Here is a 14,878-nt window from a genome sequence, read left to right as displayed (position 1 = left end):
ACTTGTAATGCTTCAAAGAACAAGAAACGTATTTTTAAATTCTATGTTACAAAACAGGGAAATAAAAATTAAACCTCTCGAAATAGAAGTGGTTAAATTCAAGAGTAAACGCATGATTTCTTATTTATAAACGAATGTTCTAAGGGCGTAGCGCTACAAATTCTTAAAATTCGATTACAGTGAATTAACGGTATCAAATGGAACGTTGTCCCTGCGAGCTGAAGCGATTCGAAACACAAACGAATGGACCATCTACCGCGAAGGAAACAAAACTCTGTGTGGAATGCAGCTCATTATAAAATACGTTGCACGGTCAGCGAGGAAAACGGAGAAACTGTTCGCAGAAAAAGAAATTGTAGCATAATTTAATTAAACCGTTGTAACTCGGTTTTCCGGCGAGTTTCAGACATGCGAGAACTCATAGAATTCAGGATGAAACTGCGCGACGAGGGATTCCAGTCTACGGCGAGGCCTTCGCAATTATTCTTGTCAGGACGTTTCTCCAAAACTTGCCGCTTCTTCTTCGAGCACGAGCGCGAAAGATGTGGTAAAAAATGAAGAAGCGATAGAGATTGCTGAAGACAAGGGAGAAAGGAGGAAGAAGAGAAAGAAGAGTCAAGAAGGAGCACGAGAAAAAAGAAGTTAGGGAATGTTAAAAAGAGTTAGCCTCAACTTCGCCGCAATCTAATTTCTCGCCATTAAACTTGTAAAATGTTGTTCAACCCTCGAGTCTCTGATATCATCGAAGTATCCTTCCTCCGCCCTTCTCCCATCGAGTGAATATTGCAATTCACCTGCGCCTGCAACGGTCAGGATCCGCTTCCTCTGTTGGACTAAACCGTGGAATTGGCTCCAGCCTTGCAAACTGTCCAATCAGATTTATGCAGATTCGTGGATCAATTTGAACAGGGTGTAGCGACATTATTCCAAATGAAATATGATTCTACATCGAGGTCTTAGAATTTAGATTAGTATCGTCTAGCAAAGCTTTATTATTGCGATATTTTACTGGTATTCAGAAAAGTAGGGAAAAAAAGTATAGTAACATCGCGAGGCAATGGTATTGAAAGATAATAACATTTTTTTGCGATTTAATTTTAAATAGATTTGGACAATGGGGATGATAATCGCGCGTACAGTGGTAGCGAGCTTGATTGTAATTTGAGAATTAATAATTGTTCAGAACGAAAATTTCTGTTCTTGAAAGGATGAGAAAGAGGATAATCGAAAGAAAACAGATAGTGAAGGTAATAAAAATGGAAGAGTAATGAAACGTAGAAGAGCCAAACTTAACGATCCAATCAGCAATAATTGAATGATGTGATTATAATAAAATGGTTTGATACATGTTTCTAAAGAATTTTAATCTAAGAAAAGAAATAATAATAAAACACAGCAAATGTTGATATAGTTTCAAGAATAAAGAAAAAAAGCGGTGAACTCGTAAATAAAATGCAGGAAAATTTAAGACCAATATACATAGGTTCAGGTTTGATACCCGCGCGTATTTTTATGACACATCCTATGCGCTATCGTGATAGCTTCCTAGTGCACAGCAACCGTCGTGAATTCATTTTTATATTTTTTTTACGAGACTCGTTAAACTGTTAATTTCATATGTTCCCGATTACAATGTTGTGGAAGTTCGATTACTGTGCAAAGAATCATCAGGAATTGGCGCTAATTGGAAGAAAGATCTCGTGGCAATTTAATCGAGTCATTTCTCTGATCGAGTGATGTCGCTTCTAATTAAAATCTCGTCCGAGCTTTCTATGATCATAGACCATGATTTCATGAGAATGTGAATTATTGGAACAGAAGAATGTTTATTCGATTGCATAGTTCAAAAGGAAACACTGAAAAGTGCTCTTTCTTCCATCGAGAATTGCTTCAAATATTCTTTGTTCGGGTTAGAAAGAGCCAAATTTTGCTCGTTTTCGAGGATTTCATACTTGTAAAATATTTGAATTATAATTGAAAACTTTAGCCATTCAAAGTTCCTGAAACGCTTCTGCAACTCCTTCGATTTCTTTCCTACACTTCACAAGAGAAAACAAAAAGATAGACGAATAACGCGGCTCGTAGTTATATATTGGACAAAAAGTTTCTGTCCCAGAACACGAAGCTTCTCATCAAGAATTTACCAAACTATATTAGTCCTAGAACGCTGAACAATTTTCCGCGCTTTCTGTCAAACAGCTACTATCATTTTCGACAGCAAATCCCGCCTAATCATTCACAAATTTCCACAGCAGAGCTACTCCGCAATTTTCAACGTTGCATCATTCTCTTTGCATTCAGCGATTCGCTAGCACTATAACATCAATCAAATTACTATAACAGGGAGAACAGACGAAAATTCCAAGATACAGCAGAGGGAAAGCGAGGAGAGACTGCTTCAGATGCATTCACATTCGCAGGCCGCGTTGCTTTTACGCGACCCTCTGTGTATTCGGAACATTTGTAGCAGATAAACTGCAGACAAGAGTTGACAAGAGAGACAAGAGGCTACGCTAGACTTTCTCCCGAAAGCTTTGAGCTCGACTAATGCCGTATCCTCTCTTCCTGTCTCTCTCTCTCTCTTTCTTTGTCGTTCTCTGTTAAAGCTACGCTTTTGAGGTGTTCATTGTCACCAGTTGAATTTCTTCCTCGACACCAGTTTGCTTGGAACTGAATTATCCGGACTAATGGCGGAATTAACCCCGAGGTGTGCTCGAGATACATTCGACAGTATACATGTGTGCGGTATACCTAAGATATTCTTTCTTTTAAACTTGAGATATCTATACAACACGATATAATATGATAAAATGAATGTAACTGGTTGTAAAATCTTGTTCGTCATAGTATCTGGTCGACTCAACGTATATACATATATGGAAATATAATAACAATAGTAATAATATACAAGCAAATATGTAACAGTAATATAGAATGGGCGTAAAAATTAATTTAACAATTTATAAAATTCTGCTTCATCGGTTAATTTTCATAAAACAAGTTTGTATATGTAAGCCAGTCTTTTTTTTAAACTTTATTTACTCTTGGTGAAAAAAGAAGCTGCTTAAGATACTTTGGAAGTAACATTATGATTCGATATAAACTTTCGTGACCTTCGGTAGCAGTTTAATTGGAGATCAGGTTAAAATGAGTTATTAACCTCGAGCGAATGAATGAATCTGCAAGAAGCATGTTGAAGAAAAATAAAAAAATAAAAAGAAAAGAAAGAAACAGCCTGGTAGAAGTTTGCGACTACGTCGGCCTGTTACGTCCCCCCCGTACAATCGGTTTTCTCTCGTAAAAATTCATGAACATTGTGGTGCGCCAGTTGGCACTAACATCGCCGTTGGAAAGCTGTCCCTCTCATTATCAACACTCCTGAGATTTTTATCTTCGTAAATGTATTCAACATTCTCCCTTATACAAGCAAGTGCATGTTTGTAGTATAATAAAAACAAAGAGAAAATACCTTGTACAAATATTAGCATAAAATTGTTAAGCATTTTAAAACCTTGCAACGTGTATCTTGCAAAAATCTCAGCCAGAAACTATTTAAATTTTATGCAAATGTCCATCTAAAATTCCACGGAAACATTACCATTCGCAATCTAACTAAATTAAAAATTCAATCAAATTTCCAATTTTTATCAAAATCTGTTAACGTTCATTTCCCTCAGATATTCAAATTTCGTATCCACGTGATCATAAAAGTTGCCTTTTCACATCTCCATTCAAAAACCACATTCATAGAATAGTATCTAACTTTTCTCGAAGTCCATAAAGAAGATAGCCATTTTAGATTTGAAATTTGCACGATGATTATTAGGTGGCATATTTTTGCGGTTCTTCTAGTTACCAACATGTTTTGCTTCGACATTTTGCAAACATCGCAAGCACAAACATGCTATTAAAAACAAGATTAAAGCCTGAAGAACCACGAAAGTGTAATCAATTATCTTGATTAAAAAATTTCTAGAAAGAAAAAAATATAAAAAGAAGTACATATTAAAAAGTAAAGTAGAGCATTACAAACGCTGATTTTATACGAGTTTTAAGCTAAGAAATTATTTAAATATAGCGGGTAGCTGTCCGTTGGAAATTGCGAAGACACTGTAGCGGCACTGAACGTTGTCGAAACGCAATTAAGATTGTTAAAAACGGGTTACATGGGGTAAATCGAGTCAAAAATCCCGGGACGGAAGATCGTGGAAGACATCGCAGGCCGTGCAACGGGGAAGAGGAATTTTATTGCGCCGTTGTGTCTCGCTTTATGCAATTACGAGTCGTTGCTGGGCCATCGTGAAAACACGTCGTTCATCTTGTCGTGCCCGCGCATACTCTCCCTCCTCGATGCTCTCGTATAACCCGAGAGTTGTTTTTGTACACATTTTAGACGTTAGAGAACCGCCAGAGAAAATTGAGATCCTGTTTGATCGTCGTTATTAATATTTTCTTTATTAACGTTATGTTGAAAATCGAAAAAGAATGCGCGGCTTCATAAGGGAATGAGCAGACCTTGTTGATATTTTTGTCAAGTAAAGTAAATACAACAGTACTACGATTACCTGAGTTTCTGTCGTATTACGTATGATCAGACACTATGACTCGATATGATCGTCAAAAGATTAAAAAAATGGATATTGAATAAAAAAAGAAAAGAAAAAATGAAAAATACAAATAAACTGTAGAAAGTGAAACAAAACAGATTCGAATTGTTATAATTATGAAGAGCCAAGTCAATTTAAATCCAGATGTGGATCTCGCAAGTCTCATACAAAACTCATGGAATCAAAGAACAAATTCGACTGTTCCTATGGTGAAAAAGAGAAGAGGGCGAGCTTGATTAAATTTCTAACTACAGAGCATTCGAATTTCGATTGCCGCGATATCCAGTTCATCGGGCAGCTATTTCCGAGCGAGGGTCAAACGTTGGAGAACGACCAGCAGCCGAACGATTTAAGGCTGCGAAATGAATTTACCTCGCCGATCGACGATTCCGCGGCGATCGTTTGTTTTCTCTAATTTACAAAGCGACCAGTCGATTTCCAGTCGACGATAACCCGTTTCGTTGGTCGGCTTTCAGCGTCGGTCTAAAATAACGATAGGAAACAATAGCGAGTGCGTGGTGGACAAAAGGAAGAGGAAAAAAAAGGAAGGGGAACAAAAGAAGAGGAAAACCAAGAACGAAAGAAGACCGCGGAATAAAAGGGGAAAACGAAAGCTAGAAGGTAAATGCGGATAAATATGGACGAAAAGGAGGAAACGAGAGCGTGAGGGCCGAATGGAACCGACAGAAAGAAGCTGATCAAGCTGCAGCGTATAATTTAGCTCTTTCAGAAAGCTCGTTAACACTAGAAGCTTCCCGTTTGCTCCTGTTAGGCGTGTCTTTTTATACCTTTCAAAGAATCGCTGGAGATCTGTTTTCCGTTGCGTTGGACGAGATGGAAAAATATTTGATGAAGCAAAATGAAAAAAATTGCAGATGATAATATTTGTTTGGAAAAGATGGTCTAATGGATCATTCCGATTTAGGTAGCGTTTTTAACAGTAGTAACTTAATCATAGATACTGATCATATATTTAGGTACGTTATAATATTAAATGGAAAATAATCAATCACAGTGATCGATCATATTATACGTTAATTAAAAATTTACGTATACCATACGTTTGTATATAATTGTAGGTATTTACTTGCACTTGTATCGTGTTTGAAACTGTAACGCAGATATATTTGTGCAGATTACGAACGAAGAATCGCTATTGTACTTGATTTGACAAGATCCTTATAATTTCTGATAATTTCACTCACTGATCACCTATTCCCTATGATTACCTCGCGTGCAAGATCGTTTAGGCTTGACAAAACTGTGAATGGCATACAGGTTACTTGGTGGCCAAGCAACACCATCTGTTTACGCGAGTAAATCCCCCTGTACACGATACAATGTCCCGTCTCTGCCTACTAGGATGAGGAATTATGCGTCAAGGAGGTTTCACGCTTGTCCATTATCCACGTGATTACCATGGACTTAATTCCATGCCTTTACTCGCGGACAGGAAAATTTCCACGGAGCTTAGAGAACACGAGCCGTCGGCATATTAGATCATACTTAATATGTTAAGCGGATTCTGTGAAAGAAAATGTCCTCTTAGAAATATTTCACTTAAAACTTGAAACGGCTCTTAAAATGTACATAGATGTTACAAGATATTTATTGAAAGCATACATTTCGCAAAGACCACCGAAGTATTTATTTCATCGGTCAATTATTAATAACTATGTTAATAAGCCACGACAACTGGGAAACAGTTCTAGCATCAATTATATATTTGTGCTGTGTATTCATTTTTCACCAAGAGCATCTACGCTTGCAATAAAACGTTTTGCAACCTCTACATACATTTTCGCATTACTTTCTGTTGAAGTGATCGTCACTTCTGAGAAAACTCAACATCTGGTCTTCGGTTTCTCAACCGCCTAAGGTCTTCGAAGGCGCATAGACAAAAGAATGCGTTTAGGAAAGGCCATAAGCGGTACACGTCCGACGTTGGTTGAGGCAGTTGTCTTTAGTCTCAGGGTAACGTTGCTAGAGAGAGGATCTGGATAGGCTTACATAGTACCACATATTTTGTAATTTACTAGTCACAAAATATACACTTTCAATACCTTGCAGTTTGCTCACACATTACTTTAATTCCATCCACTGAATAATCTTAACACTTTCAAATTGTACTGTTGCAATAACGATACTCGTATCTCATTACACTGGTAACGAAATTTCAGATAGTTTCATGTAATGTACATAACATATTCATAAAAATTTGCTGCATTAAGCGTTCAAATAGCCTTTCGCGAGCCTCCGTATATATCAGTCTAATATTTCTCACGCAATAGCCGTCTACCAAATAACGAAAGCTACGAGAAAGAAGAAAAAAAAAAAAGATTGTCTCGTAGGATCCATGTCCAAGAAGCACCAAACAAAGTGATTCACGACACCACGATAAATAATACCCTGAGCTTGAAAAGGAACTCTTTCGTTTGACCAACAACCAAAGTGTGGCCTAACCTTTCCAAAAGAAAATTAATGGTTTCTCGCGGCGAAACACACGGGTATCTTCACCGAGAGAAATCTAAAGCTGTCTCTTATGGAGAAAGGGAGAGAAAGAATCGTGAAGACAGCTCCTTTATGCGTTGATCGAGTTTCTGTGAAATCGGAAGAGCTTCAATGGGTATTATTACGGCGTAAGAGGAACGTAGACCGTAACGACGGTAATTCTACCGGTCGATAAGCGATTGTGGCGACCTTAAAGAAAAGAAGATAAGCAACACGTGAAAAATCTTTTCGCGTTCACGTGCCGTGAGACGCGCCCACTCTTATCGGGGAAACTTTCGAAGAAGAATCAACCGAAACCCGTGGTTCTTATCGCCGGTTATGCCAAGCGAAACGATGGAGAAATTGAAGGTTTCTGTTCGAGTTCCAAATACACACCTGGATTTATTCCCTGATTTTTGTAAACGGGCGTTATGCTTGGTAGAAGTATTCTTATACAAGTATTAGCCTTAAGTATTTTTACATATTTTATACATATAATTATAGAATATAGGAAAGAATAACTTTAGCTCTTTGACTGGGACAGGCTCCCACGCGTTTCTTAATATATACGAAAGGTACATACATAATATACGCCTACTAAATCTGACTTGGCTAAACACGTAATATTCTTCCAATTTAATAAATTGCAAAAATTTCGAGTGGTTCGAATGAATAGGTATTGTGTAAAAAGATCTTTTATTTAAATAAATGTGTATCTTACTGATATTCGAGAATCCGATGCAGAATCTTCGTCGAATATGTGACAAGCTAGACTTCGGCTATATATTTTCGGTTCCTTTGTGCTGCGAAATTGGTCGACATTCTTTAGAAGTTTTTCACGTACGCGCGGTACACACATTTTGTTTGAACGTAATCTGAAATATCTTTCCCCTGTACTAAGTCCCTCGAGTGTCTTTCAATCTACTTCAATGCACAACGAAAAAAAAAATATTCCACAGAATTTTCTTTCGCCAGTTGCACGCGCCAAACGTTCTTTTCGTTTTGTCTTCCTCCGTCCCTATTTTTCATTTACTTTTTGCATTTCAAAAACTAACGTTATCACAGTGGTGTTGCCTCTGTTAAATCGTACCGATACGCACGAATACTGTGATTCTTTTAGTTAACAATCAACGGATCGACGATACCATGAAATTCGAAAAATCTAGATAAAAGTTGTAATTATTTCTTTCGTTAGAGAACTATCGAACAACTATCCATCTAGTCCGCGATTCCCGGTTCGTTTCGAAGCAACGATTTTTACCGATACGGAACTTTTTACAAAAAACAAAAGTTCTGCGTGCACATAGCGTATGTAAATAGAAATGGAATTTGTTTAGAATACGAATAAAAACGCAGGACAATGGAATACTAATGTAGAGAATATTATATACCTCAAGTGATGGAATATTAAAAGCAAAACGCACGCTGAAATGTAATAGAATTATACGGAAATATAAATAACCAAGAAACTCTTTGGAATATTTAGATATTAATTCTCTATGAATTCTTATGACTTGGGGACCGCAAACTTCTCTCTTCCGCCTTTTAAATTTTCTTTTACCTCTTTGTTACAAGATTGGAGGCTTTTTATCCATTTATAAGAACTTTAAAATTGCATTTAAAATTTTAAAAGTATACGAGACAAAATATGAAAAGTATAGTACTTCTGATATTCAATGGATGAAATGAGTTTCCACTTAGATTCCATTTATTTAATTAGGTTTATAAGAATGAAAATTTGCATAAAAATATGCAGTCTACTTATTACAAATTATAATTTTATACCTATTATTAATATTTTATTATACTGACACCAAATGATCCGCCTATAATGATTATTATTCTCTAAGCTTCAAATGGGATTTAATAAAAATAGCAGGTCTATGATCAATTGCAACTCTTTCCTATAATACATGAGCAGAATTGTAATAATAGAGTACTTTAGAAAAATCTATATCGGGAGATTTAAATCATGCCACATCATATTTTAAGTTTTAACTTATAAGGACGAATAGTATGGAGTGCAAGGTGGAACCCCGATACATCCAGGAAATCAGTACGCAACTGCACTTCCGATTTCGCGGAGTTTCTGCTTCCGAATCCCGGAAATCGCAACCACGCCGCCTCTTCCGGCCCGTTCGTTAACAGCGAATCTTCTGGTGGTGCAGGCTCGCGTGAAACCGTTCGTGCAGCCTTCCCGATACGCTGCCGGAATTGGTAAGTAGGCTGTTAGCGCAATACGAAAATATATGCGACAGTTTGCAGAGGCCGAGGTGAATCCATTGCGACACCAGTCGGTCGAAGAAAGAAAAAGGCCTTAATTATAGCGATTTAAAAGTCCGTCTGGAAATTACGACCAACTTTCTTCTCCATTTGGAATTCAACTAATATAGGATTGTTGTGTGGACCAAGGTTCGCTTCAAACTACTCGACAGAGTTGCTTTGAAAAATTACACGACTTCGTCCAACGTTCTTTGATACTTGCGAAAGGGAAAAGGTATAAACACTTAGAGTTTGGGATGACGACAAGTTGAAATGTTTTTGGATTCGTTGATGGACGATGTTTCGATTCAGAAAAATTTATGAAGAAAGTTGAAATGTTTTCATTCGATAGGCGATACAAGATATTTGGGCTCGCGTAAGTCTATAAAAGTCAATTAAAGAAGTTATGCATCATTTAGAGATCGGAAAGGTTTTAGAGTGCGAGCTAACGGAACTTAAAGCCACATGTAAATTTTTTATTTCGCCTCCGTTTGTCCAGGAGATGTATTTTACGTTTATTGGTAAATTTCTCGTAAACTATTATCTAACAACTTCTAAGAAAAACATATACATCGCTATTTGAAGTGTAGAATCATCTCATCTTACATTTAAAAATATTAGAAGCATTCCAACTATGATACATAAAGAATAATTCATAACGTTATACATTTTTTTCTCGACACTTTCTCAAAAAGTGCAACGCTGTTTAGGCATTCAATTGGTATTCCGTTTGTGCGTGGTGCTTTCTATGCTGTCTGAAAATACGTTCGAACGAAAATTTGAATTCCAAAGACGAATATTAAAATGGTACGAGGTGTATCCGCGTGACGAACCCATCACTCCAACGACAACTATGTTTTCCCTCTTTTTTGACGAAAGATATCTAGTTCAAAAATCGATGATACTACTATTGAGCTCGAAATTTATACAGAATTTGCCATAGCAGAATTTCAAAAATGCTAAAATAGTAGAAATCAATGAAAAATATGCGCTATTCAAAAGTTTAGAAATCAACACAAATTATCAATCAAATCCTTTGATTCTAGGTTATATATTAATGTTTCGTTAAAATATGTGTTCTCAATTTTATTTTCTATTCGAGTTTGTCATATAAAATTACATATTTTTAATTGTACCATTTTATAGAATCAACAATTTTTCAGAGAAACAAACAGTACTAATCCAGTATTCTTCAGTACTCCTTTTAGTACTCTACTACCTTTGAATCTATTTAGACACAAACTTTATTTTCCAGTATGTTGAAAACATTCTAGCCTCAGAACCTATTGGATAATGAAATGAAGATGTCAGTAAATAAGTCTGAATTTCTCCAGAATTTTCGAAAGCATATAATATGATGAAAAATTTGAAGTAGACAAAATGATAACTCAAATTTACTAAGATGTTGGGGGGGGGGAATAGGGTACTACGGAGGGTTAAAAAAGTTGATGGGCCAAAGAAGTTAATTGCGCATGACATAAATTGTGTTTAAAGGAAAAAAGAGGAATTAAAAGGCTTTCGCCTAAATAGGTTGTCGGATGAAATGAAAAAAAAAAAGGAGTGCACCAGGAACGGATAAAAGGAACTGGGTTAGATTAGGTCAGTCGTAACGAGCGGTAAAACAATGCTACGAGACCAGAGCTTGGACGGAACCCTTTGATTGTGCGTAGAAAATGTCGTCGATTCGGTTGCGCCTTTATCGATCAAATTTCTCTCGAGCGAGCCCCCAAGCATCGGAGGCCAAAGCGTTCGTACAACGTTCCTCCTCCTTCACCACCTCCAACCTCCTCCTCCACCTACTCCACCTTCTCGACTAGTCGTGCTTGTTTTCCTTTCACCGAGCGTATTTCAAACAGTACATAAAACCGTTATCAGAAACGTTTCTGCCACGTTTATGCTTGCGTTTCTCTCGTGAACTGATAAAAGACAAGTCTCGAAAAGCGTACCGTGCCGTTCTCACGTATTGTTGCTAGGATTTACGGCCGCATAATTGCACGACAATTTCTTGATTAACTCTTTAGAATTCCGAAGTGAAATTGGCACGGAAAATTGGCTCGATCCTGAGGATAGAAATGTTTGAAAATCGATTCCAGGCAAAATAATGATATTTCACAATCGTTCTTTGTAATTTTGAAAATTTATAAACAAATAAATATTGTCTGGTTTTATCTTTTATAGAAGAGCTCTTACCTTTTATAGAAAAGAGAAAAGATTATCAAAGCAATTAAGGAGTGCCATTAAATGAGCGACGACCGCACCGATAAATCACCACCATAACCAAGCGAAATCGGTGCTGTTGTTTCAATGGTACGACCATAAATAACTGAAAATGATATCACACCACTCGAGTCAGTAGTAATTCTAGCAATAAATCCGACAATGCCGCTTAACCAATCATCGTAAGCGTCGCCTAGGGAATTGAGGATTACGGTTAACGGCACGTGAGCAGCCAGCCAATCATGCGCGCCTAATATTTACCACGTACGCCGAACAGAGCGATTAAGAAACTTATGTTCGAACGGGGTTATGTTGTTGGGCCTTCCCTTTATTAGGCGACAGAATATTTCATCGTCTCCGTGAAATTCTCCCGGATTCCCCAGTTCCGTCACAATCAACAAGACCGATCTCCATAAACTCGAAACGCCAGGCTAAGATTCGAGCAATTACGAAATTCCGCGGGCAAAACGAAGCCCAATTTGACGAGCGAGAATTGCAAGCGTTGCGAATACGGCTTAAATTCGTGCACACTGCAAACCGTCATCGCATTTCACCGTGTTTTAGTGAATCGCATTTATCCTACATGCTACATCGTTGTCTCATTTGAAATTTGATTTTACAACAGAAACGGTTTTTAAAAAGTAAAAAATGCCACAGTACAGTATAAAGTAAGAAACCTCGTTTATCCTTTAATCCTACGCCGTATATCATGGTTTTACGCATTTTGTGTATCGATAATCTGGTTTTTCAATCAATTTATGTTTTTACCACGCAAAAGAGAAACTTGTTAGTATGTAATAGCTTGTGAATATGAAAAAGCGTAATTTTAGGAGTCTCGTGATGTTTAAATAAGCGAGAAAGCGATACAGAGGGAAAAAGCAATTTGAACCGCGTAAAATAATCCTTTCAAGTTGGCCATGCTACACGTTTAATAATGGCGCACTTAATACGCGGCAATGGCCGTACCTGACGCGTGTATAAACTAACCACTCCGTTACGAGCGCGTCGTTAATTAGAAACTCGGTGAAAAAGAGAATACTTTCCAGGCAAAACTCGTGTGATCGGTAAACCAAACAGGACAAACGGGCGCTTTTATGGAATAAATTCAAGGATACTGAATAGTTCGCTCACATTCCATTCCTATTCTATTCTAGGGAATTATCGAAATGATCTCTTACAAACTTCGTAATATATATATGTTCAATTTTGTATATTAAAAATCAATTTTATTTAATATTCAAATAATTTTATACAAAATTACGGATGATAAAAAAAAAGAATGTCCCTTCCTATCGACAAAAAATATCGATTCCACGCGTTCCTTTCATCTGGAGTATACTCGAAGATTAACAACCTCATTAATGTCGTTAATTAATTTGAAGCATTGATGTCGTCTATCGAGAAGTATCTAAAAAAAAAAAAAAAAAAAAAAAGAGAAAATGTAAAATCCAGGCACGATATACGCACGGTATAATCAGAATACGAGTGTATTTCTTGAAAACTTTCGAACGCTCGTTCTTTTCGCGGTATAAACACAAGGGCGTACCGAAGATTCCGTAACTAGGTTAACCCTGACAGAATTGAAGACGCTGGCACAACCAACGCCACACAGATTCGCAAAACCGTGCAAGAAATGACTTAAGCTGCCGTATTTACCCGCGAAACCGCTAGCGGAAGCAGAGAACGCAATACGAATATTTACGTAATTTGCCCTTTATGCCCGTCCACGCTGAGAGAACTCGGCGAGGACTGTTATCCTCGGTTGCTAAATTAGGTAGATTTAAGCGCTGCACAAGTGACTGCAAAATGAGACTACTTAACACGGAACGAAAAGTCTATCTTGAAACTGTTTTCGTTTTTTCCTACGTTGCACAAACATCAAAATCGGTCATATGTAACGCATATCTCATTTTTATGCAAGGACGGTTCGAAAATTCGTAACTAGGTTAATCTTGATAGGTATGGAATTCCCCTTGGGATTCCTACATCGGTAAAGCTAAGAGAACACCGATAGATCGATAATTTCACTCATCCGCATCGACCGAGTTATATTCACATTAGATTATGAACAGAATTCAATTAAACAAACGATCGTATAGTTAAAAACACAAGGCAATCGTTCCGATTCACTTTTATCTCGCCCGGCATTTCAAACGTGTCGCATTTTCGCGGCATAAACACGAGGGCGTTCCAAAAGCAACGCAACTAGGTTAACTCTACCATTCACAGCGATACGAATACGTCTCGAGCAAACACGAACGAAATTCACATAGAAAGAAAACAGAAATGTCGTCTACTCACCCGCGAAGCAGCTGATAGAGATTGACGACGACGACGTCGGCGGCGCCGATGACGATGGCGACGATGACAGGTTATAACCTTTGATTCCACCGTGATCGAGGATCCCTCTCGACAGATCGACAGCTCGAAATATCATACGCGACTGTGAAGAATCCTATAAAAAGAGGCGAGGACGCGATCCGTACCGCGTATCGACTCGATGACTAGAGAAATACCACTCACTGCACCGTTCGCCACGAGTGTGTACGATGAAACGAGAGACGGCTGTACGATGACAACGACGATGACGACAACGACGACGACGAGCAAAGGGTAGAAAACGTTTCCCTGCTTCCACCACCGACACCGCCCTCGCGCCTCGCCACACTGACCGCAATATTGCGCAAGCGCGACGCCGCCTCGATTCTGCGCATGCGCACGCATCCAATCCCGCACCTGTTTCCAAGCTTTCGCAGCAAGACACGGAATTCGCGAAACTTTCGGAAGCACATTACATTGCCGTTACAATGTTTCCAACGTGTTTCTGTCACTTTTACCAAACTCCTCTATGCTGTCAGACATCGAGCTTAAGGCATTATCGTTTGCGTGGCTTCAATGTTCCAGCGGTCGATTAATTACAGTTAAATCGTACGATTTCGAAAGCGTACGACGTTTCAATTTTGTTCCATGAAATTTTTGTATTTTTCCGCTTCTTATTGTTTCCTTTAATTATGATGCATGTAGTTTTTGTTCAAAGATTGACAGATTATCCTTAATTAAATCTGACGAAAATTTTAAAAAGTGACGTTTTTCTTTTCTAGCTCTTGGACTCGATAGCCACGAGAATGCAAATTAGGTGTAATTTGAAGTTAGCGCGCGCAATAGCGGAGCGCGTCGGTTGTGTATGGTGTGTTACGATAGTATTTTATGTTTTTTGCATACATTACTTATAGCGAAAAATAAATATTTATCACTGTTATTTTTTTTTATCTCTCGCTAATATTTGGATATTTTCACTATTC

General features: G+C 37.8%; 1 protein-coding gene across 3 annotated transcripts in view; it reads right to left on the bottom strand.

Annotated features, from left to right (window-relative positions):
* LOC132916378 (acetylcholine receptor subunit alpha-like) overlaps positions 1 to 14,255 on the bottom strand; it is a 104,826-nt gene extending 90,571 nt beyond the window's left edge. For 2 of the 3 annotated variants that reach the window (XM_060976314.1, XM_060976303.1), the window contains exon 1: positions 13,878 to 14,253. The gene's annotated coding sequence lies outside the window, so the exon portion shown is untranslated. Of the gene's footprint in view, positions 1 to 13,877 lie in introns of all 3 variants that reach the window. The other variant, XM_060976332.1, reaches the window with a different exon arrangement.
* Positions 14,256 to 14,878: the final 623 nt, after the last annotated feature.

Source organism: Bombus pascuorum, chromosome 1 (genome assembly GCF_905332965.1).
Source record: "Bombus pascuorum chromosome 1, iyBomPasc1.1, whole genome shotgun sequence".
Lineage (NCBI taxonomy): Eukaryota > Metazoa > Arthropoda > Insecta > Hymenoptera > Apidae > Bombus > Bombus pascuorum.
Note: the sequence above shows the minus strand (reverse complement) of the source record. Positions and strands in the feature narration are given on the sequence as shown.